This window comes from Microtus oregoni, unplaced genomic scaffold (genome assembly GCF_018167655.1).
Source record: "Microtus oregoni isolate MIOR12 unplaced genomic scaffold, Mior012 000017F_ref0000208, whole genome shotgun sequence".
Lineage (NCBI taxonomy): Eukaryota > Metazoa > Chordata > Mammalia > Rodentia > Cricetidae > Microtus > Microtus oregoni.
In genome coordinates this window covers 29287058-29311308 of record NW_024543076.1, presented here as the reverse complement: position 1 = coordinate 29311308, position 24251 = coordinate 29287058, and the positions used below count along the sequence as shown (strand labels likewise).

The 24251-nt window shown below is 39.6% G+C and overlaps 1 protein-coding gene and 1 pseudogene across 8 annotated transcripts in view; one reads left to right on the top strand and one right to left on the bottom strand.

The window, feature by feature from the left end:
- The window catches only part of CUNH8orf34 (chromosome unknown C8orf34 homolog), a 381887-nt gene that overhangs the window by 87969 nt on the left and 269667 nt on the right, over positions 1 to 24251 (bottom strand). The gene's annotated exons all lie outside the window — the stretch shown is intronic.
- LOC121458225 lies at positions 8695 to 9373 on the top strand (annotated as a pseudogene).

Sequence of the window (24251 nt, the reverse complement as noted above, 5' to 3'; positions counted from 1 at the left end):
CATACACACCTAGACACATAATTAAAAAAATTGAAAATTCACATTTAAAAATATTCACAAATGTTTCAACATACTTGTGTAATTAACAAGAAGGTTAAAATGTAAAAGGAAACTAAACTACCAACAAAGAGGAAAAGAATTAAGACATATAATCTATGCCCAGCTGGTGTCCCAGCAAATGTATGTGAGCCTGTAATCCCAGCACACAGGAAAAAAAAGACAAAGGATCCCCAGTTCAATACCAGCCTGAAAAAAAAACCTGTCTGAGGAACTGAAAACCAAAAATACAATAAAAATAAATAGAAACTTTTTGTTGTTAATTTTTTTTTTCTCATCTGATGAGTCAGGAGAAGTAAATGCTTACTTGGTATGTATTAATTTGAGCAGTGATGAAGCACATGTTGCAAGGATCAAAGGCAACTCTAATTGTCTTGGATGTCAGAGTCCTTGGTGTAGCTGAGTTGAACAAACAAATAGCCATGAATACATACATCCCAGCAAATCGGGTGTCCTTGAAGCTAGCTCATCTCTGTCCAAGCACTGCCCTCCAGATGCCTGAGAAGCCATTCGCTGTGACTTGGCACCTTTCCCCAGGGAGTGATCTGCCTGACTGCTCTGCCAATATTCCCCAGGCTGCAAGCCACACAGCGCTACTGTTGTCAGAGGTTAGGAGCTGCTGCGCAAACAAGGGTTATGGGGACAAGTCCGGGAAATACAGCCTTGAAAACGTCGAACTGTTTTTATTTTACCTTTTACCTCAAGACTTTCCAGGCCCTTACTCTTTTGCCTTCTAAAACCGCTCTTTCATATTAAAGAAACTTCTCTACACTTTTGACCCCTGTGCAGGATGCCTCCACTCCCTTGTCACATGGAAGCTCTTCTGCTGGAGAAGGAGGTGGAGTTCAATGAGAGCATGTGCTTAGCATGAGCACAGTGAGGAAAGTGGTGTTACTACATTTCTCCTCTCCAAAGAAAACTGCCTGGTCCCTCAACCCCAGGCTACTCAAGACTGTGTAGATAAACCTTTCTGCTCTCTGGTGGTAAAGACTACTCAAGGGCTTCCGTTTCCTTCTTCAAACCCTACAGTCCGAATATCTGGAGTATTTGAGTTTTCATGGGGGTGCATATGGGATAATCTCAAGGACCCTTGATTTCCTCAGATCTGGAGAACTTTCTTTGCTTCATCATCCCTAAACCAATGACATGAGTCTCACCTTCATTTGGTGTTAGAATTGTCTGAATCCATGTTCCTTGGAAATACTTCTGGCCTTTGTGCTTTTACATAATGCCATTGCTGCTAACACTTTTTTTTTTTCCCAGAATGACTTTAGTTGTATGTCCCTGTTAGCTATTCTGTTTTCCTTATTGTCATTTTTCCCTCCTCAGTTGGAGTTCATGTGTCCTCGGTTCCATCTCCTGCAGTCCCCTGTTACCACCAAGATGACTCCACCCCCACTCATCTGTCATCTAGCGCTCCTGTGAAACTGAACAACACTGATGACACTAAGACTCTCTACTGCTTGGGAGTACAAAGCGATGGTTTCCAACTCTAAAGTTAAGCTTCTCGGCTGTCTTTCTTCGATTTTTTCCAAGGACTTTCCAAAAACAACACTTCTTCTGTATCACTCAGAAAAAAAATGAGTTCATCTGGAATAAACACCTTCATTTCTTCCTCACACACAAGCTCCACAATCATCTTCATTGTTTATTTTCCAACTCACAAAGAAGGAATTTATCAGTTGGGCTGGTGATGGGGAGCCGCTGTCTCACGTCTCTTTTTTTCTTCAATTTGTTTTTATCAACCTCCACCCTGCCCTTGTCATTCATTCTGAACATTTCCACTATCACTTCCTACGGGATGTGAGCAAGCTTACTTCTCTTTCAGCTATAGACTGATGAACACACATACACACATACACACTACTCTCACATTGTCTAACACATGTTGCTATTGTTTCTTTCCTATGTATTGTACTTGGAGTCAAGCTCCATTATTCTTCATTCAATACCTTTGCTTTCACAGTTTCTGTTCAAGGTGCTTTAGTGTGGTCTCAATCACCATGGGATAATTGCTCACACTAGGAAGTTTCTGGCTCTGTACAATGTAATATTTCAGCAGGGGAACCATACTATAAGCATTTTCAGTGGTTCCATGGAAAGGTTTTGGGGAATGCACAATAAATTACAATGAAGAAAATGAGGAGTTTTAAATGTTTATGACCTCTTTCCTCAGAAAAATAGAGATAGAAAGAGAAAGGGGCCATAATTTTAGTGTGTTCTCAAAATAATCTTTGACTCAAAAGGGTTTAAGAGCTCCCATTTGTATTGGCTTCTTGTCTCCTGCAAGACGAGTTATGGTTTCCTCAGCACATTATGGGAATCCCTCAATTGGACAATCCCTGCTTGGGCCTGCAAATCCATCGTCTTGTATATCCTCCAGAGGGTTTTGTAATCTATAACCCACAACTGCTTTCCCTTTTTCAAAGATCTTTTGTTGTGAGTCCTCTGACACTGTGTTGTTCTCTCTAGCAGCTTTACCTTCTCCTCTTTCGTCATGTGACCTATGTCTGGCTTTTTCATTCTGATTTCTCCCCTTTACAAAAGCGTTTCTTCTGGAAATCTCAGCATCTATGCTGATCCTTAGGACAACTCTGCTACACTGTCTACTTGTCTATAAGAAGTCTGTGTTTGTTAGTTCTGGAAAAGAGTTTGTCCCTAAAACCTACCTTAACAGAATTTGGGTTAACTGAGTTTGGTGAATTACAGACTCTAAGAAGATTTCTGAGATATTTTACAGTGATTATTTCAATTTGGAAGTAAAGAAAGATATGATCAAGATGTCAGGTAATAATTCTCTGAAGACCACTTATTTATAGCACTATGTCCTTGAGAAATCCTTAATGTCATCCTGCCTGTATCCTGGGTCAAGTAATTCTTTGTTGGCCCATCTTGATGCACAGAATGAGACAGAGGCGGCTGCACCAAGGCTTATGTAACCCAGGAAAGAAGGACATGGATATGCAGAATAGAAGCAGAGCCCTGTGATGATGGATTAATCCCACATGGAGCTCTGAGGAATTCAGTGAGATGCAACTACTTGAATGATCAAAGCATTGGCTCACAGACATGCAGTCAGGGTTGGCTCTTGGACACTGACTTCTCTTAAGCCATGATGTGCACATACTCCAGTATCGCATAACTGCCATTTGCTGTAGTGAATAGGCAATTGCACCCACACACTGAGACAATGGGGATGTTCTATCGTGAACTCACCAAGGCCAGCTGGCCCAGGTCTGAAAAATCATGGGATAAAACCGGACTCGCTGAACATAATGGTATTCATCGGATGCTTCTTTGTCATATCTGAATAATTACTGGAATGCTTAACTAACACTTCTAATGCAAGCAGGAACTCATGAAGATACGGTAGCTGAGGAAGCTGTAATACAGCAAGCAGTATCTGAGCAGGGTATTAAGATAACCCCATACTCTCTCCAGATGAAAGAAAGAGTAAGAGCGAAATGATAGACAGAAATTGGGATGGAAGAGGAGGGAGAATGTAAGAATACCAAGACATATGACATCTTCAGTGAGAGCAAGGATGGCAGACCTGGATTGACTACAACCCAAAAAGGAGAAGGACTTAACATAGAAGGAGGTCCTGAGAGTCTGATATGCCAAAAGTGATAAAGTTGTAACAACAACAACATGACACAACACTGAACGGCTGGAATAAATGAGGTCATCTGGAAATCTTGAAAAATAATCCAGAAACAGAAGAGCAGAGCATGGATGAGGGTTCTGTGGGTATTTGCTGGCACAGAAGCTGGAGACAGAGGAGAAACAACTGTAATTCCCATCCTTGTGGAGGTTAGATTAGAATAACCAGAAATGAAGAACAGACAAGCAAGAAATCCAGTTTATATAAAGGAAAGAAAAAGTTAAGCCAGTGTGGAAGAGGAGTATACAGGGAGGGCTGCTCTCAAATATAGTATTTGAACTAAAACATGAAGCAACAGAATGTGCTAGACCCCTGGAAAAATGATTCTCCAGTATGAAGAAATTGTACATTTGAGTATCTTCAAGCCAATGACTTTAGTCAGGTGGAGGACAGTATGAAAAAGAGGATGTTTGTCACAGAGAACTCTGGTGTTGTCAGGTTGGACAAGCTACAACTTCATGTGATAAAGATATAAAGATAAACACATCTTCTTCCCTAAAAAAGGGAAGAAAGAAAAAGAGGAAGGAAGGAAGGAAGGAAGGAAGGAAGGAAGGAAGGAAGAGAAGCCACGGTAGAGCTGTGAAGCAGGGTGATGTGACCGGATCTGTGTGTTACCAAGGGTTGCATGGCCCGTGATGCTGTGAGAGACACACAAAGGCTAGAAAACTCTGAGGAGGAGGGTACACCTACCTCTGTGAGTGTAGCAATGAGGGTGTGGGCCGGTTCTGGATAACACATGGAGTTGTAACGGTCTCTCAGGTACATGGTATGTCAGTGTGTGGCTTGAAAGAAAGGAGGGAGCTACTCTCAATGGAGGAAGAGCACTGAGCAACATAACCAAAAGTCTGTTCATTGCCTGAGATATGAAAATTGACAGAGATCAGATGGACACTAATCAGAATTCAGTTTGGGAAACGACACTATTCATATACACTTTAGATTGGATGGTAGAAATACAGAGAGACAGTTAGATACCCACATGAAGATGTTAAACAAGTGTATGAAGCTGTGGGGAGTTACAAAATCTTACCCCCAAAATACCAGGATGGGACATACAATCTAACGCTGTTACTTTGAACAGTATGAGTTTTCTCTGCCATTGACAAACTAATGGCTTCCCCGACAGATATCAGTTAAATCAGGGGACTCAAATTAAAACCATTTGAAGCACTTTCTTTAAAGAAGTGGAAAACCATTCTCTCCATAAACAAGGCTGTTTTGAATTCCCAAAGCCACGTTCATGGCAGAGATCATAGGGTTACTTTTATTCTCTTTCGCAATGTTAATTTGCCATTGTGGAATTCTAGCATATTTCTCTGGCTTTTGTTTTTGAAGAAAATCTTAAGAATTTATTGCTATTCATTCAATTTTGATGCCTTAAAAAAAAGCCCAACTGATATTCTTCAAGAGTAAAATTCTAGTCTACATTCCCGACCTGTCATCTGGCATGATCTCTGTGTATTTACATCTTTGCCCCATTGACATCCTAGGTTTCCTAAAGTCAGAGCCCAGGTCCTGTGTTCTCCACACATAGCATCCAAGACTTGCAGAGGAGTTTATATTTGTAGCCCTCAGAGTAACTATCAGATTTATCCTGCATTTTGATGGTCTGTTTCCTACTCTACAAGAAAAAAAAAAAAGAACAAAAACCCTTCAGCACTGTCCTAGGAAGTGTCAGCACAGTCCAGCTCTTCAGAAATCACTTTGATGCCCTTTTCCAAACTCATTTTCCAAACCTGCTTCTCCACCTTTCAGCGTTTCTTCATCTACTCCAGTTCCCCTTGCTTGCAGGTGATTTGGTTGCATGGCTTTGGCCTTTGGGTGCAGTCACCCAGATCCTCTCAATAGCATTCCTATACCCTAGTCATGGCTCTGCCTCAGAATCTCCATCACCGAGAAATAAAGCCTAGCATGGCTTGGTTTCCCTTTCGCACATTAGGGTTTTCAAATCTCCCTCCTAGAGTTCATCTGTGGATGCTGTGGCCTCATTCTCACTCATGATAGTATAGGCAGACCATAATTGTTTTCAGACAAAGTTCCTTCCCTAGGAGAACAGCAAGCAAAGGAATAGTCCCATTTACACTAGAGATTTTACTAAATTCTTCTTCGAAAATCCGTAAAAAGCACTGAGCATTAACCTCTAAAACTTAATGATTGATGATGACGTTGAGATAAAAGCCACGCCTCTTCCTCTTGCTTCCCTTTTAGCGTCCTATCTCTTGAAAGTGAGATATGGGCCTGCAAACTCCTTGTGTCTCTCCAGTCAAATTTATGGTTCCCACAGATATGTAGGATGGCAGGCATGTAGTTGCCATGGTTGCTCTTATCTGGGCTGCTAATTATTTTTTGACAGAAGCTTAAGGATTTTAAAATCGAATCTGAGAGAAATGAACATGGAAGATAAATGTCTTTGCTATTGGGTCTCTTCTGCTTATCCTCAGATAAAGCATACATCTGTCAACACAAAATGAGATTCAGAAGATGATGCATGGATCGGGGTTGACTTTGACCATACCTGGGAAATCCTACACCAGATTTTCCAGGCAGATAGATCCAGAATGTGGACCAGTAATTGACACACCATAGCTATGTGCAGAAGGGACAGCCCTGGTGATATTCCAAACTAACCATGAGAAAGGATAATCTCAAATGCCCTGGTGTTGTGGAGCTAGAGAAACAACGGTAGAAAATAGCCAAACAGAGTGGGCTACAACAGCGTGAATGCTAGACTCAGCACACACTCTTCAAAAGCCTCTCCCATCTTCATTTCTACCTGTATTTCATACCATAAAATGATTCATCGACGCTTGGACATGTTTTTAGCCCCCATCATCCCTAGAGCAGAAGTATGTCGTTATGGTCCTTATTTGAAACTGTGGGCCAGTTGTTCTCAAATTCAAAGTCCTTGGAATCTCCTGGGGTGGGGGTGGGGGGGTGTGGATACACATTGCTGGGTTCTACTCACTGAAACACTGGCAGCAGAGGATATTTGGAGGAGAGCCAGTGAATTCCTGCTTCTAACAATGCACAGACAGTGCAGGTACTCCAGGGCAGGGCCACCCAATGCAATCTACTTGTGGCACTGAAAGGAACAGAGCTTGTCACCTACCCTGCCATGGTACTAGTGTTACACCGTGCTAGGAACAGCATTGCCAGGACAGCAATGTGTTTCTTCCTCTAAGTAGCTAGGCATTCATTTCTAGCTGAATGCTAAGTTTTATCCCCAATATCATATCACTACATCTCAGAATCTGACCAGACTTGCACTCAGGATGCTATGAACTTGCCCTGATTACAGACATGCTTAGTCAGCAGACATCACGTTCAGCAGCCGCTGTGCAGAACACCTGTAACACGCTGACACTTAGCATGCTGCAAAATAAGATTGAGTGTTGATCCAAAACAATTTTTGAAAAGAAAAAAATGCCCATATTTTCTTCTTCCCTTCTCCCATTGCTTCCTCTAATCAGAGCCTCTCACTCATGCTTATGAAGCGTGGGGCTGCCTCTCCTGTGCACAGGATGGAAGACCACCTCTCTCGCTATCTCTTGGAAACAACTTACAAGTCAGTTCCTTTTGTTTGTAACCAACTTCCTTTCTTCTCCTATTCTTCTTCTCCCTCTCCCTCTCCTTCTTTGAGTTAGAAATCAAGCTACACTCCTGCCCTGCCCTGCCCTTTGGTTCTAGAAGAGTTAATATGTTTCTTAAGTTCCTTCCTTCAGCTTTTATCACTTCAAAGGACTCGGGATAATTAAAACCCAGTTATGACTCTTAGCTCAATAATGGGACATGCTGACAGTCCTAAGTTACTAGTGGCATTGTTTTGTGCCAGAGAGGGATGGAGTCTTTGTGGGATTCTCTGGAACCACAGATAGCAATTGAGAGAATACCCCCAGGGACACACATTATCACAAACTTCATTAAATATTAAGAAACCACTGCTAAATATGAGATCATGAAGAAGAATCAGGGCCGTGCTCTCAATCCGTCTTTAGAAAACTGTCCTGTTGCTGCCATTTGAATCTTAAATGTCCCTTGGAGGCCCATGTATTAAGTCTTGGACAGTTCTTTGTGGAGGTGACGGGAGAGTGATAAGATCTTCAGAAAAGAAAGGGAGGAAGTCAGGCCACTGGGTGTGTGCTCCTGAAGAGGTTTGAAGGCCCAGACCCTTCCTCTTCTTTTTTATTTCCAGGCTGCCACGAGATGATTAGGCCTCTGCCATATGCTCCCATGGTGTTATTCTGAGCTCCCACAAACCTATGGGCAGGCAGTCATGGATTGAAACTGTTACCAGAATAAACATTTCCGCCGTTTCAGGTGTTTCTTCTCAGGTAGTTTGTCATAGCAATGAAGAGCTAAAAGAAAATCTCAGAAACTCCAACCAAGTTCCGTCAAACTGAGAAGGATGGGAGATTGGGAACCTAAAACAACGGAGAAGACATTCTCAGACATCTGGAGCAGCCAGGTTGCAAAATTTCGGCCAAAGGTTGTAGAACTGATGTATTACTACAGCAAAAGGAAAGGCTGCCCCAGTGGGAACCTTATGACCTGACCTTAAAAGTTCAAGGTGACATTATTGTGGGAGATCGCTCCGTTTAGCCAATGACATCTGGGGTGACTAACCTTATGGGCGTGGTTTTCTCTGATAAAACTAAGGAAGGGGTCTCTTGGGTGGTCAGAACTCAAGCAAGTAATGGAGAAGTGGCTTGCAGTTTTGATTGCCTTCACCATTGGGCAAAGGTATGGGGAATGAGTGGGACCAATGATGTGAAAACACATAAATAAACATTGCTTTTCTGTTCTGGCCTGTGTTAAGGGACTGACAGGCCAGTAAGACCCAAAAGTTCAGAGATTTTTTTGGCATCCAGGAGATACAGCTGGCTGCTCCAAGACTGTCATCCTGCTACAAAATGAATATTCTTAATTACTCCATAAATATAAATGTAAGCACTATAGATATCATAAAGATTAACATGAGAAAAAGAGGGGGAAAATGGGAGGACCTTGCAGCAGTCAAAGAGAGTGAAGAAAAGAAAAAGTTTGGCCTGAAGGCTGAGCCCTGTGGTACCCAGCGCCATGCTGACAAAACAAAGTGAAAACAGCGTCCAGGAGCAGAAAAAGAGAAGAATGGTGGGAATACTCCTCGCGGGTCAGGACCTGTCTATTCGAGGGACAGAGAGGGGGCAAAAGGGCAAACATACTGCCCCACATGATTAACTATAGACAGAGGAGGCGGGAAACTAAGAAATTCCTCTTCCCAAAGTTCAAGGCCAAGGAGAAACAGAAGTACTGTAAGTTACTTGAATAGGAAAAAGAAAAATGAAGGCATGGAAGAGGATAGTTACTAAACTCTGTTTCTTTGGTGATGGTTTTACGAGAAAACCACTAAAATAAAAAAGTTTCTTTAGGCCAATATGCCTATGTGCCGAAAAGGACCACGTCACACATCTTGAGCTGAAAGCTACCTTTTGCCTGCCAATACTTGGTGTGAAAAAAGAATATATCGTCTCCATTATATACAATTCTGGGTGCAATCACCAAAAGTAGAGTTATTGGCATGGATGTGAGCACATTTGGCCTTGTGACTCAGAAAGCAAGGTCAGTTAGGAAAAGTATGCCCAATTAACCAGTCCCCCTGAGAATGATGGATGAAAAAGTGAGGTCTTGACAGTGACTTCACACAGGTTGTTCCCAGCACCACTGAGCACTATACACCATCAGAAAAGCACCTCGACTGTGGTCTTTCTTAATACTACCAAGCAGCTTTACCCATAAGCAATCATTGAGAAAAGTACCCATTAAATGGAGAGAGGGAGAAAGAGAGAGAGAGAGAGAGAGAGAGAGAGAGAGAGAGAGAGCCCTGTTTTACAGTTGCTCTTTAGATTGGGGCTAAGGGTTTACAAATTAATAAAATTCAGTGACTGAAAAAAAAGATAAATATTTGAAAAGATATGCTCACTTCACTTCAACTCAAAATCATATGCTGTATATGAATACAAGAACATCACATGATACCCTGTAAATATGCACAGCTTTTATGTTTTTGTGCATCCATTAAAATTTTAATGCTAGGTGTAGTGATATACACCTGTAACCAGTGGGGGGAGGCATTAAAGTAGAAAGATAACAGATAGGAAATAATCTTGGACTAGCTAAAGAAATCTTGTTTAAAAGAAGAAAAAAGACATTAAGAAAGGGGAAAAATTAAAAAGGGAGCAGGGAAGACAAAAATAGGATGCAAGGTTTATAAATTACTGAAGAAATCTCATGCGATGCTCAGGAAGATAAGAATTACATGCACAGTCACCTCTCATGGCTCTATAGCTGGTACATTGTGAGTTGCTGTTGGTTGGATTATACAGCATTCAAGTATGGGAAGTCGTTTTATTTATGGAAGTTTTGCATCATTGAGATAGAAATGGTTTCTCTAGATGTTATGTATTTTTCCTTCACCATTTCTCCTGAGAACTTTTCCTTAAGGAATTGCACTGCATTAAGAAAGAAATTGCATATGAAGAGTGGACAATGATTAAAAATAAGATCACAAGCATAATAATGTCTGAAATGACAAGAAATCCTGATACAGGTACTCATTAAAAATCACAACTGAGTTACATAAAATTAAATGGAAAATTATAGATGCATGGTCTGTATTTTATAAAAGAGATATATAAGTGAAAAAGGAAATGATAATAAAGATAGATGATAGATGGATAAATAGATGATCGATAGATACATAGATAGATAAAGGAAAAACACAAAAGACCTTACATTTAGTTCAGAGTAAAGCATAGCTCCCAAACTCAGTAAAAGCCTCATAAATTTCATAACACATGGCAGAAATACAATAAGAAATCTGTACAAATATACAGCTCCATGTGACATTGTCCCTATGCTAGGAGACTAGGGGATACTCGAGCCTAAACACACTTCTCTTTGCATGAGATAGTCCCAAAGCACTCCTAGCCCAAAGAGCAGCAGACACTTGTCTCTTATAAATATCTTCCTGGGGCATTTCCCCTGAGCCTCACATTTTCCAGGTAACTTTTGGCATGGGGCAGAAACTAGGCATTTTTAAGTTTGTGTTTAATAAAACCCTGCACAATGAGTGCAAACTTGGATCAGAAATAGTTTTTAAACGAAATCTTAAATTTATGTTTACTGGTATTTGGACAGAATCCTGTGAAAGCCTGAGAAGTGGTTGGAGAAGGTAGAAAAGATTTGCTTTAGGAGATGAGAAGTATGCCTAGTCTTGAAGTGATGTAATGGAAAGAAAGAGGACTCTTATTCTACCAGCAATGCTTTTAAAATTCTTAAACAGGACAATACGGCATCCATATATCTTCATAGCTGGACAAGCCAGAGCCCTTGAGGCAGAAGGATATCAGAGTGACTCATCTTTTGGCATCATACCTAGAACATAAATGCTGCTATGTTAAATTGTAACTGCCACCGTCTAGACTGGTGTACACATGTTTTCTGTGCACACGTCAAATGGCCTCTAGAAAGGCCTATAAGATTTGCTTGCCGTGGAATATTTTTCTCATGCTTTCTGCCTTGAGAAACTAAACATTGTATTGGTAACCAAACACAGTCTATAAATAAGGGTTTCTAAAGAGTCTTAAATATTGCTTTGATTTCATATAATTATCATATTTAGAATGTTAATTCTTTTCCTCAATTTTCTTCAATTTTGTCTGACCAGCATAAGCCATGACTTAGACATAATAGACTTTCTGACTGGCAAAGAATAGATGATTATATTTAAAATTATGAAGAAACTAGCTAATTGGCAAGCAGGCATCGGTGACTATAGTGGAGATGCAGACTTAACAGAACACAATGCATTCCTAGAGATGCTCTTTGCTGATCATGTATTTCATTATCCATTGTAAGCACTAAGTTTTATGAATACAATCCATCTTCTGAGAGTCCCACTTCTTTTGAAATATTATGCATTCAAAATTTAGTAGTCTGTAATATCACCAGTTTTGTATTCTAAAAGATTTCTTCTGATTAGTGATGCTAACTGCCCACAGATCATGCAGCTAGTATAAGTATCCATGCAGACGAGCCAAATCTTTTGTTTGATACATGTTGTGCAAGCCGTTGTGGAACTGTAACTCCATAATCAGTACAATTAAATAGTAAGTAACTGAGGCGATTTCGATTTTACTACAAAGTGTACCGGGGAGTACAGAATATCACACAGTGAATAATCAATAAGAAGTCTCCACATGTGGGTAAAAGCAAGAACGATAGTTCTTCATTCTTTGTTTCCATTTCTCACAGAATGCTTCATCCTCTGCCTGTAGGAGCCATCAAGTCAATATCCCATCATGACAACAAAATTAAATCCAATAATGCTGCCGCAGTGCTTACAGAGTATATCAACAAATGTTAATGTTAGAGCTGGAACATTCAAAACTTCCATTTTTATACCGATTGATATTTTTGTCAAAACTGAAATACTGTTCTCTGCCACTACAATTTCTGTGATTATTTTATTCATAGGTTTATATAATGAAAGCTCCTTTCTGAAATTGTCATCAGCCAATCCATTCACACAGCATGTCTTTATTGCATGTTATTCTGAAAACTTCTTTAATAGCCAGAAAGGGCTGTGGGGATCAAACGTGTTTAAGATCTATTGTTCTGTTTCCCTAAGGTTTGGGGGTCAATTAATTCACTTTATGGAGTTATTGCCCTCATGCTTTAACAAACAAAAATAGCTCTCAGAAAGTATTCCATACAATCTTAATTAAAGGTGGCTTAAAATGGGGGCTTAACAGAATTCCACTTTCAGGAGCAGCTAAGATGCAAGGGAACAGACGTGGTGCGACATTGCTTGTGCCGGGCGGGGATCTTAGGCAGTTTATGTTCTTCTTGGGGCGGCCTCTTCTGATTTGTTCCAGCCTCTTAACTGTATTATTTGAAATTTTCTCCATCAGCAAGGGAGCTGCAACATGTTTGGGATTAGCTCTTGAGCCGGACACTGAAGAACACTCAGCTTGGAAGGAAGCGACAGAAGTGGGCCACTGTTAGAAACTCAGGTCGAAGTTGTGTTTGTATTCAGATGCAACTCCCGAGAAAAAGCTTTTTTGTTTGCTTGTTTGTTGCTGTTTTGTTTGAGATACACTTTTGCTAGGGATAAACATACTTTTAAATGTTCTTACTCATTTAGCAGGAACCATTTGTATAAAATCAATAATCAAATTATGGTGATTAAGTCTGAAAGCAAGTTACAGTTATCAAACTTTGCATTTCTATTCAATGCTCATGATAACTAGAGTTTCTGAGCAAGACCTGGTTTGCTCTCTTCCTACTCTGGGGAGGCCCAGTTAGACACCCCTGTTCATCATGGTTCTCTCTGTTCACAGACGGTGAGCTTTCACATCGAAGATGCTTCACTTCGTCTTCCTAACACTTGTCCTTTGATTCATGAAGAAGGCAGAGGACTTTGCCAGCACTACTAAACAATATGCAGTAAATGAAGAATGCAAACATGGGCCCTTCCACCTGAGATCTACTAACCCACCTCTACTGAGGGCATATGGCAGCTTTCTTGGAATTCTGTCAGTCACATTCCGCTGCCATCACCAACTCACAATGGGCTCTGGATGCTGAGATGGTGAGCTTCCCTGACAGAGTGATGTTTCCTCAGCGCAGCAGGCACTCAGTTATCACGTCAGATAATAAGACTCCTTAGTCGGAACTGAGAGAACAGAGTCCATTCATTTTGGAAAACTTCGGAAGGCACAAAATGGGGAAAGAATCACAAGATCCATAGTAATATTATTATTATTTTGCTTATAGAGATTAGCTCCTTATTAGAAAGGCTTTCATTTAATTTATTTTATCAATGCAGTCAACACGGGACAGCTGGAGAAAGTAAGAAAGACTGAGCATGGTTTATATGGTTTATTTGTGCTTAGTATTTTTTTTTGTTGTTTTTTGTTTTTCCAGGACAGGGTTTCTTTGTAGTTTTGGAGTCTGCCCTGGAGCTAGCTCTTGTAGACCAGGCTGGCCTCGAACTCACAGAAATCTGTCTGCCTCTGCCTTCCGAGTGCTGAGATTAAAGGCATGCACCACCATGGCCTGGCTAGTATTTCTTTTAAATGGGTCTGGTGTCAAGCTCTCTGGTTTACACTCCATGCAACTGAGGTTGCCCTCAACTCCTCATCCTCTTCTTCGTAGCTACTGAGTCCTGGAAATACCAACAAACTCCACCACCTTACTTAGACTGGAATTTTAGATAAATGGTTTCTCTAAATTTTCTCTCAGTTTCTTACCAGATATCTGGAATGATTCATTAGCTCTTTATGTACTGATAGTTTGACAGTATTAGCAATATCTCCTCTTAGCCCATTGTAGCAGGCCAGCATATACTATCACCAAAAATACAGGATAGTTGAGCAGAAGATGAATAGGAATAAGTGAGCGTGAGCCTCTTTACCTTCCTTCAGTCTAAAAGCACTAATAGTTTTTCAATGAAAAGAGGAAACTCCCTACAAACCTTTCCCTTCTGCCCAGGAAAGAGGAGGTTAACCACTGGAGACATCTTTAAATTCTTATTGCTTGGGGTTGATCACATCAAGATGTATTAATAAGCTATGTTATCCAGCCTTTAGATACCATTTGTTTATTATCCACAGGATACTCCCCTATAGATCAAAGTCCCGTATCTCTACTTGTCGAAAAATGTAATTTTCTTTGTTGAAGAAGCTACATGAGCTAAAATTTAAAGCCACCACTTTAAGAACTACTCACATCACAGGTGTCCCCATATACAAGTAATACATTCATAATAATAAACTTGCATTTTTGCTTTTATAGTCAAATTGTCTTTAGTTATATAGATGCATTCCAACAGAGAACTCTCTTGAGAACAAATTATTCACCTTCTTCTGTATCACTATGCTATTTTTGTAGCACTATAACAAACTTCCTGAGACAGTCTTCTTGTACAAAAGAAAGAATGATTTGGGCTCATGATTTTGGAGATTTTAATGTATGTGTGGTTAGCTTTGTTGATTTGGGCCTGTGATGTACCACTACTTTATGTGTTCAGATAATCTACATTCCTCTCAGGTCAGGAATAGTTTAGGAAGAATAAACAAAAGGCGTACATTCACCATAGCAGAGAACATGAGACACGAAGCTGCTCTTTAACCCTGGTGCCCGTTTGACAAGCTAGTGCTAAAAAGACATCTGCAAAGTCTCTGGACATCATTCTCCAGCTGCAAACCAGACTGAAAGAGTGCCCCTTTGGATTTGCTGTTGGAGAAGTTACAGATGGTGAATCTTGGTGCCCACTGTAGTGTTTGGCACACCCTTGGTGGTACTCTGTAACAGCTTCAGAATGGTATGGGGCAAAGGACACTTTCATTGTGCAAAAATTTAGAGAAATTATTTTTTTTTACTTTTGAGATTCTAATATAATATTTTTTTTTTGCTTTTTTTGAGCTTTGTAGTTATGGAGCCTGTTCTAGAACTAGTTCTTGTAGACCAGGCTGGTCTCAAACTCACAGAGATCCACGTGTCTCTGCCTCCCGAGTGTTGGGATTAAAGGTGTGCGCCACCACCCGACTCTAATATAATTCTATCACTTCTTCTTCCCTTCCCTCACTCTACTATCTTCCATTGAACTCTCTCTTTCTCTTTCTCTCTCTGAAAATCGTGGCTTTTTTTCTATTAAATATTGTCGTATACATATATATTCTTAAATATGTAAACACAACCTGCTTAGCCTCTATAATGCTACTTGTGTGTATGTTTTCCAGTTGACCATTTGGTACTGAGCAACCAATTGGTGTGCTTTTCCCTAGGGAAGATTATTGCTATCCAGAACTAGTGAGGTCATGGATCTTGGAGGACAATTTACAACTGCCACTTTACTAAAGCATCATCATTTCTATCTGCAGTCTAAATATTTGTGCTTGTACTCATAGCTAAGTGCAGACCTCACCCATCATTAAGAAAGCTCATTTGACAGACTGCAATTGCACAGCGAGGACCAAGAGATAAGTGACCAGCCTTCCGGCTCAACAGCCTAGTCTCTAGGCCCTTGGCCCCAGTACAAAACCCCAGGCCCCTCCCCTGCCCTCCTCAGCCACAAGGGCAAACCTCCTACAGGATCCACCATTGAACCCTGCAATCTGAAGTCCCAATCAGCCCCAAAACACCCCCGTCTCCTGGGACCTCAGTGTCTCCCTGAGACAAACTGTAACTGCACAGAGAGGAACAAGAGATAAGTGACCAGCCTCTCAGCTGGACAGAACAGGCCCTAGGCCCTAGCCTCCCTCCCCAGCAAAACTCCAGGCCTCTCCCCGACCTGTCCCAGTCACAAGGGCAAGCTTCCTACAGACAGGCTACTCCAGAACCCTTCATCAGTCCCTGTAATCTACAAATCCCACTTCATCCCCAAACCCGCCTGTCTCCAAAGATGTCAGCGGCTCCTTAGACACAGAAAAGCAATGCACAGAGCAGATCAAGAGCGACTCCTTAAACACAGACAGTGACTGCACCTATTGGTCCAAGAGAGGATCCTTGAAACACAGACACCTTGACAGCAATGATTGGACAAAGAGGCAACCATACTGCCTACATCAACTGGAGTAAGAGATGAGTAGACGCCAAGGCAAAAGTACATTCAATAACCTAAAGAACAATATGCCACCACCAGAATCTTGTAGTCCTGCAACAGGAAGACCTGAATGCTGTGGGAACTACTTCAGCCTTTGGAATGCTAACCCACTTCGAGCATGGTTTCGTATAATAAAGTTATGTTTATAAGGGGGTAATCTCACAGAATTGGTAGCAATCCACAGTCCTCTGCACTGGGAACTGGAACTGAATCTAGACCCTATGTCTGCATAAAAGAAACACACCTCAACTTCAAAGACAAACACTTCCTCAGAGAAAAAGGTTGGGAAAAGATTTCCCAATCAAACATTCCTAGGAGGAAAGCTGGTGTAGCTCTCCCGATATTTAACAAAATAGGCTTCAATCTAATGTCCTTCAAAAGAAATGAAGGACATTTCATATTCATCACAGGAAAAATCCATCAAGATGAAGTCTCAATCCTGAGCATTTATGCCCCTAATACAGGGGCACACACATTTGTAAAAGAAACATTAGTAAAGCTTGAATTGTACATCAAACACCACACACTATTAGTGGGAGATTTCAAAACCCCATCCATACCAATGGACAGGTCTGCCAGACAGAAAATGAACAGACAAAAAAAAAAAGGAAATTATCAGATGTTATGACTCAAAGGGACTTAAAAGACACCTATAGAATATTCCATCCAAACACAAATGAATATAACTTCTTCTCAGCACCTCATGAAACCTTTTCCAAAACTGACTACAAACTTGGTCACAAAGAAATATATATATATATATATATATATATATATATATATATATATATATATTCATTCCAGCGTGTGTGTATATGATACACACTGGAATAACCCCCTGTATCTTATTGGATCATTATGACTTAAAGTTAGAATTCAACAACAAGGCAAATTCCAAAGACTTACAACTCATGGAAACCAAATAATGCTCAGCTGAGTTACCCCTGGGATCAAGGAAGAAATAAAGAAAGAAATTAAAAACTTCATAGAATTCAATGAAAATGAGCGCACATCATACCCAAACTTATGGTACACTATGAAAGCAGTACTAAGAGGAAAGTTCATATCAGTAAATGCCTATATAAAGAAGTGGGAGAAATCCCACATTAGTGAATTAACAGAACATCTGAAAACTCTAGGACAAAAAGAAGCGAACTCACCCAGGAGGTGCAGACACCAGGAAATAATCAAATTGAAGTCTGAAATTAAAAAAAAATAGAAACAAAGAGAATAATACAAAGAATCAATGAAACAAAGAGTTGGTTCTTCGAGAAAATCAAAGATAGACAAACCCTTATCCAAACTAACAAAATGACACTGAGAGAATATCAAAAGTAACAAAATCAGAAATTAAAAGGAGGGCATAATAACAGGCACTGAGGAAATCTGGAGAATTATCAGATCATACTTCAAAAACCTGTACTCCACGAAATTGGAAAATTTAAAAGAAATGGACAACTTTCTTGATACATGCCACATGCCAAAATTAAATCAGAACTAGATAAACAATTTAATTAGATGTTTAACCCCCATGGAAACAGTGGCAGGCATCAAAAATCTTCCAACCAAATAAAGCCCAGGCTTCAGCACATAATTCTACCAAAACTTCAAAGGAGAACTAATACCAATCATCCTCAAATTGTTCCATACAATAGAAACAGAAGGAACAGTGATAAATTTCTTTTTTAGAGCTACATTACCTTGATACTGAAACCACACAAAAATGCAACAAAGAAAGTGAACTACTTTAATCCCAGCACTTGGTAGGCAAAGGCAGGCAGATCTCTGTGATTTTGAGGCCAGCCTGGGCTACAAGAGCTAGTTCCAGGACAGGTTACAAAACTACAGAGAAATCCTGCCTCAAAAGCAAACCAAAAATAAGAAAGAAAGAAAAAGAAAAAAAGAAAGAAAAAAGCAAGCAAGCAACAAAGAGAACTACAGACCAATCACCCTTATAAACATTGATGCAAAAATACTCAATAAAGTATTGGCAAACCAAATCCAAGAACATATTAAAAATCGTCCACAATGACTAAATAGTCTTCATCCCAGAGATGCAGGGATGGTTTAACATATGGAAATCTGTCAGTGCAATCTACCATATAAACAAAGAGAAAGAAAAAAAAATACATGATCATCTTATTAGACGCTGAAAAATTCTTCAGCAAATTCCAGCACCCCTTCATGATAAAGATCATGGATATAAGAAACCTATCTAACATAATAAAAGCAATTTACAACAAGCTGACACCTAACATCAAATTAAATAGAGAGAAACTCAAAGCAATTCCATTAAAATCAAGAACAAGACAAGGTTCTCTACTCTCCGTATCTATTCAAGATGGTACTCAAGGTTCTACCTAGAGCAATAAGACAACAAGGGGAGATCAATAGGATACAAATTGAAAAGGAAGAAGTCAAACTTTTGCTATTCGTACATAATATAATAGTATACTTAAGTAACCCCAAAACTTTACCTTGGAACTCCTACACTTGATTAAACAACTTTATGAGTGTGGCAGAATACAAGATTAACTAAAAAATTAATCAGTAGCCCTCCCTCCTATGTACAAATGATAAAGAAGCTGAGAAGAAATTAGAAAAACATCACCCTTCACAATAGCCAAAAATAACATAAAATATCTTGAGGTAACACTAACTAAACAAGTGAAAGATCTGTATGACAAGAACTGTAAGTCTCTAAAGAAAGAAATTGAAGAAGTTATCAGAAAGTGGAAAGATCATCCATGTTCTTTTATAGGTAGGATCAACATAGTAAAAATGGCAATCTCACCAAAAGCAATCAACAGATTCAGTGCAGTTCCCATCAAAATCCCAACACAATTCTTCACAGACCTTGAAAGAATAATATGCAACTTCATATGAAAAAAAAAACAAAGAAACAAACAAAAACCCTGAATAGCTAAATCAATCCTGTAAAATAAAGGAACTTCTAGAGGCCTCATCATCCCTGACTTCAAACTCTACTCTAGAGTTATAGTAATAACAACAGATTGGTATTAGCATAAAACAGACTGGTGGACCAATGGAATAGAATTGAAGACTCTGACATTAATCTACCTAAGAACATTTGATTTTTGACCAAGAAGCCAAAATGGTACAATGGAGAAAGGAAAACATTTTTAACAAATAGTGCTGACATAACTGAATGTCAACATATAGAAAATTGCAAATAAATCTATATCTATCTCCATGCACAAAGCACAAGACCAAATGGACCAAGGAACTCAACATAAATTCAGTCACATTAATGCTGATAGAAGAGAAAGTGGGAAGTAGCCTTGAATACATTTGCACAGGAGACCACTTCCTAACTATAACACCAGCAGCACAGACACTGAGATCAACAATCAATAAATGGGGCCTCCTTAAACTGAAAATTTTCTGTAATGCAAAGGACACGGTAAATAAGACAAAATGGCAGCCTACAAAATGAGAAAAGATCTTCACCAACCCTACATCTGACACAGGGCTGATCTCCCAAATATACAAGAAACTAAGAATCAGAATACAAGATAATTCAATTTTAAAAATAGGGTACAGAGCTAAATAGAAAATACTCAGCAAAGGAATCTCAAATGACCAAAAGACATTTAAAGAACTGCTCATCATTCTTAATCATCAGGGAAATGTAAATCAAGATGACTCGGAGATACTCTCTTACACCTGTCAGAATGACTGAGACCAGAAGTACTGAGGACAGCTTATGTTGGAGAGAATGTGGAGTCAGGAGATCAGCCCTTCACTGATGTTACAAGTGTAAACTTATATAGCCACTTAGGAAATCAGTATGGCAGTTTCTCAGAAAATTGGGAATCAGTCTACCTCAAGACCCAGCAAATAAACAGCTGGGCATATATCCAAAGGATAATCAATCATACCACAAGGACACTCACTCATACCAGCATTATTTGTAATCTTCAGAACCTGGAAACAACCTAGATGCCCCTCAACTGAAGAATTTGTTTTAATGTAGTATATTTATACAATGGAGTATTACTCAGGAGTGAAAAAACAATCACATCATGAAATTTGTAGGCAAATGGATGGAGCTAAAAAAATAACATCCTGAGTGAGGTAACCCAGACTCAGAAAGACAAACAGGGTATGTACTCACTCGTAAGTGGATATTAGATGTAAAGCAAAATATAGTCAGACTATAATCAACAGCTCCAGAAAAGCTAAGTAACAAAGAAGACCCTAAGAGGGACACATGGATCGCCTGGGGAAGGGTATTAGATGAGGTCCCCTGGTCAACTGTGGGTAAGGGGTGTGTTAAAGGGAAAGGAATGGGAGATGAGAACATGAGGGAATGGCATGACCAGTGAGGTGTTGGAGTGGGAGAGCAATAAAAGAGAGATCTTGATAGAGAGAGAGCCATTATGGGGTTAGGGAGAAACCTGGTGCTAGAGAAATTCCCAAGAATTCACAAGGATGACCCTAGCTAAGACTCCTAGCACTAGTGGATAGGATTCCTGAACTGGCCTTTCCCTGAAATCAGGTTGGTGAATACCCCAATTTTCATTAGAGAGCCTTCATCTAGTAATTGAGGGAACCGAGTACAGAGGTCCACAACCAAAGTCCCAAGTTGAGCCCCGGGAATCCAATCAAAGAGAGGGAGGAGGGAATATATGCACAAGGAAGGTCAAGATCATGATGGAGAAGTCTACAAAGACAGCTGAGCAAAGATTGTGGAAACTCATGAACTCTAGACTGACATCTGTGGAGCCTCAATGGGACCAAATGTGTCCTGCATATGTGGAAGACAGTGGTAAATCTTGGACTATCTGTAAAGCACCTGGTAGTAGTACCAGGATCAATGCCTGGTGCATGAACTAGCTTGTTGGAGTCCATTCCCTATGGTAGGATGTCTTGCTTAGCCTTAATGAAGGGTGGAAGGGCTTGGTACAGCCCCAACTTAATGTGCCAGACTTGTTGACTTCCCGTGGGAGCCCTTCCCTGCTGAGAGGAGTAGATAGGGGATGGGCTGGGGGAGGCAGCGGGAGAGAGGCAGGAGGATGGGTGGGAGAAGAACTGTGGATAGAATGTAAAATAAAATTTAAAAATAAATTAAAATTAAAAAAATAAAAATAGACCAAGCAGTGGTGGCGCACACCTTTAATCCCAGCACTTGGGAGGCAGAGGCAAGAGAATCTCTGTGAGTTTGAGACCAGACTGGTCTACAGAGCTAATTCCAGGACAGGTTCTAAAACTACAAAAAGACCCTGTCTTGAAAAATCAATCAATCAATAAATAATAATAAATAAAAATAAAAGATGGTAGAACCAAAAAAAACTTTACAAGAGATGGATACCTTTATAAAAAAAAAATCATTGTACTCTCAGCCACTTTTAACTCCAGCTACATAAGAGAGTATCCAGCACTCTCTGATGGCCTGAAGGGAGCTGAACTTATACACTCAATTGTGCACATGTGTGTACACGTGCATGCACGCAAACATACACACTTAAAAATAATAAAAATTTATTTTAAAATGTAGTTCCTTCCTACAACTTAATTTGGAAATAGTCTCAGTATTTGCTATAATACCACTGAAGTAGTCAGTTTTTCTGTAAAATATATATATATATATATATATATATATATATATATATATGTAGCTGAATCGATGATTGGTTGTCGAGTTCCATGGCTCTATATATAATGCCTAAGTATGAATCATGTCACAGGTATTAACTCAGGCTCTGCATTTTCACACCCTTTATCTTCCATTCCCTCCTTTTGGGGTGGGGCGATAGGGAATGAGGAGAATTGTTTTGCTGAGAATAATTTGCAGAGTTGTTGAACTTAACTTGCTTGTTATATCCATGGATGGTGAACACTGATCAGAAATAATTAGGAGAGTTGTCAAAAAACAACTGATAAGGAAGGAGAGAGTTGGATTCTCAGCACTTGGATGTAGGGTGTTTTTGCTTTTTGAACTGTATTTACTGTATTGACTATTGGATACTCCAGTTTAAGATGCAGTGAGTTCTACGATATTTTCTGATGTTCTTGAGATTTCCTGAAGTAAGACACATGCAAGTTACACAACTATTTATATTAAAAAATTCTCACTTTGTCTATTCTATATTAATAAAATAACATTAGAAAATTTATGGCATAAGTATTCTGTATTTGAGTCATTTATTTATTCATGTAAAGATAACACAAACCTTGCCTTCCTTTACCATATAAAAATTCCAGCTTTCATTTGACTGCTGTATATTTTAAAAACTAAGTGGGGAAAGATGGTTAGTTTTGAAAACTAAACTCAACTCACATTTTTATTAGCATAGTTCTTGTAAATAGTGGTCCGGCATTATTACTGTCCAAATATTGTGCTACTTTCATATTCTTCTTAGAAATCAAACATTATCTTGGGGATTAAAGTTCTACATTCTGTCAGTGTTCATAATAACTTTTAAAGCATTGCTACAAAGTCCAAAGTCTGGAGCTTAGGGAAGAAACTAGGCAGCCTTCTCAATGGCCCTTCTTTCTTTTCTTTAAGCAGGATGTTCGCTAACAAATTCATGACTATTTCTTGAAGCAGGATTTGCTGTATCCCTAGTTTCCCTCTAAACTCCTGCTTCTTTACACTTCACACTTTTTGTGTGATGTGGAGATGTGTCACACAGAAAACATTCAGGTTCATTTGAATTTCACCCTTGCCTGGATCCCTCGTTTTCTTTTTCCCTTGAAATACGCACGTTCAGAACCAACAGTGACACACATTGGATCTCAGAGCAAAGTCCCCAATACATCCTGTAATTTTATGAGTTCATGGAACGTTCAAAAATAAACAGGGCCCAGCTGGCCACACAAGGCTTCATTCAGATGGTGAAAGAAACGGGAAGCCAGGAAAACGAATGCAGGAGATGAAAGACACAGGGAGGGAAACAGTATCACAATGCCCTTCCGGTTCGGGATGTGATCCTTGCTGTTTTAACGGGGTTTTCGTTTTCAATGTTGATGTAAAAAATGTTAGCCAGTATTCAAAACAGTTGGAAGGGAAGCTCACAACACTCCTCTTTATCCTTACTGTTGTCTATTTTCATAATTCTGATATGAAAAAGAAATCCCCGAAAGCCTCTTGTCAAGAAATGGAAAATGTTCCCGTTTCCCTTGTTTGTCTGGCCATCACCTGGATTTCTGTTTTAATTTGCTGTAACTTTTGCATTCTGTTTTTCCTTTAACATACATATTTAAGTTATTCAAATATAAATTTTCCTTCTAAAACTCATAGGTCCTTCCAGACTTTCCAAATTTGACATTTAAATCCTTACCACATTTTGAATATTCCTGGGTCAACAGTTCTTGTGAGTGTCTTTTTGCTTCTCTTTGTCTGCCGTCAAGAAACAAACCAAAAAAAGAAAAAAAAGTTGCACGACCTACAGATTCTCTTGTGTTATTCTTTCTCCAAGCACTGGAGAAATAGGTACTGACAGCAGAAGCAGATCAATATTCCCCATAAGGTCAGGGTGGAGGTCTTGTTTCTCTTGAACCCTGAGGCTTCATCATCCAACTCAGTTAAAAACCTCTTCGAGCCACAATGAAGTTTTAAACTGACTTTAAGTCACAATTTTGACTGAATCTCATAATGGTCCCTTTTAAACAAAATTTGAATCTCCAAATTAATACTCTTCATGAAAAAGGTAAAATAGTTTGGCAGTTGTCATCTACATGATGACTGGCTCGGGGTCTTGGGAATCCAGTGGTCTCCTGTTATAGAATTCAACATCAAATCACCACATTCCTTTCTGCTTAATATGACAAGACTATAAAAGTGTGCTGAGGCTAAATTTGCTATTAGTTCTCAACCACAGACCGAGGCATTCCATCTCCTTGCTGTCACTTGACTAC